Source organism: Alligator sinensis, unplaced genomic scaffold (genome assembly GCF_000455745.1).
Source record: "Alligator sinensis unplaced genomic scaffold, ASM45574v1 scaffold145_2, whole genome shotgun sequence".
Lineage (NCBI taxonomy): Eukaryota > Metazoa > Chordata > Crocodylia > Alligatoridae > Alligator > Alligator sinensis.
In genome coordinates, this window is record NW_005841954.1 from 1,733,402 (window position 1) to 1,735,142 (window position 1,741).

The 1,741-nt window shown below is 52.7% G+C and overlaps 1 protein-coding gene across 1 annotated transcript in view; it reads right to left on the minus strand.

Annotated features, from left to right (window-relative positions):
• Positions 1 to 1,611, minus strand: part of USP45 (ubiquitin specific peptidase 45) — a 164,149-nt gene extending 162,538 nt beyond the window's left edge. The window contains exon 1 of the mRNA XM_006020460.3: positions 1,480 to 1,611. The gene's annotated coding sequence lies outside the window, so the exon portion shown is untranslated. The remainder of the gene's footprint in view (positions 1 to 1,479) is intronic.
• Between the last annotated feature and the right edge of the window lie 130 nt (positions 1,612 to 1,741).

A 1,741-nucleotide genomic window follows, 5' to 3' on the forward strand; every position in this document is an offset into this window, starting at 1 on the left:
GCAGTGCGATGCGGCGGCTAGTAAAGCGACCAAAATGCTGGCTTGCATCCATAGATGCTTCTCAAGCAAATCCCGGGACGTCATTCTCCCCCTGTACTCGGCCTTAGTGAGGCCGCAGCTGGAGTACTGTGTCCAGTTTTGGGCTCCACAATTCAAAAAGGACGTGGAGAAGCTTGAGAGAGTCCAGAGAAGAGCCACGCACATGATCAGAGGTCAGGGAAGATCAGAGGTCAGGGAAGCAGACCCTACGATGACAGGCTGAGAGCCCTGGGGCTCTTTAGCCTGAAAAAGCGCAGGCTCAGGGGTGATCTGATGGCCACCTACAAGTTTATCAGGGGTGACCAGCAGTATCTGGGGGAACGTTTGTTCACCAGAGCGCCCCAAGGGATGACAAGGTCGAATGGTCACAAACTACTTGAAGATCGTTTCAGGCTGGCATAAGGAAGAATTTCTTTACTGTCCGAGCCCCCAAGGTCTGGAACAGCCTGCCACCGGAGGTGGTTCAAGCGCCTTCATTGAACACCTTCAAGATGAAACTGGATGCTTATCTTGCTGGGATCCTATGACCCCAGCTGACTTCCTGCCCTTTGGGCAGGGGGCTGGACTCGATGATCTTCCGAGGTCCCTTCCAGCCCTAATGTCTATGAAATCTATGAAATCATATTTAGAGCATCATTTTCCCATATCTCCTTTATTTACCAACAGATTATTATAAAACTTAATATTGAGTCAGGTTTTTTTTCTAATTTAAAGGCCCTAATTTATTGCGAGGCCCTAAACTGTAGCTTAATTTGCTTAAGCCTAAATTTGGCACTGTCCTTAGGACTATATATTTATTATATATCATATAATATATTGGCCACACTTATCATAGGTGATTAGTACCTCCAGAGTGTGGGGGGGTACCAGTGGCTGATTGCCAACGGGGGGAGGGGTGGGGGTGTCCAACAGCAGCTGATCCGGACAGAGGGGACCACAGTGGCCAATCACAGTGCCGGTGGCAAAACTGGAAGTGCCACCAGCACTTCTCCCAGTGCCGGCTAGCACCAATCTTGGGCAGGGGCGGGGACCAGCTAGCGTTCGATGCCCCCACTCCCCAGCTGGCAAGGGCCAATCTCAGGGCAGGCATGGGCCCCCCGTGCCCTCCCTGTGCATCGCCTATGACACATTGTAGTGAAGTCTAAAGTGTATTTAAAACCTGAAGTGAAAAGGGAACTTAATGTTTTTTACATGATGATGATTTCCCAAGCTGGGCAGGTGCAGCCTCTGGAAAGGCTCAAAAATCAGAAGGTGAGTGTGTGGGGGGGGGGGGGGGGGTGGAAACAAATTTAAACACCTATTTTTAAGCCCAGCTAATAATGACTTTTGGTTGTCAAGTCATGAGCTTGAAGTACTGAGCTGACAATCCTTCTGTCAGGATTGTCTTCTGGCAGGCAGGCAAGAAGAGCTCACTGCGCGGGCAAAACCTGCCCCTCTTACCTAAACCTTTCCCATGCCACATGTTTTTAGGCAGCAGCCGGGGGAAACAAGCTTCTCAAGGGCCGAGCCTGTAGCTGTTACCGCAGAAGGTTCCCGGCTTCCACCAGCAGGCCTTCCACGCGGAAACGTCCAGCCGCTGCGAGATGCAGGGGGCGCGCGGGCTGCTGCACCCAGGAGTGGGCGAAGGGCTCCCTTCACATCCGCCCCACGAGCCGGGGCCGCCGCGCTGCTCCACTCGGCAGCCGCGTACGCGAGAGGCGGA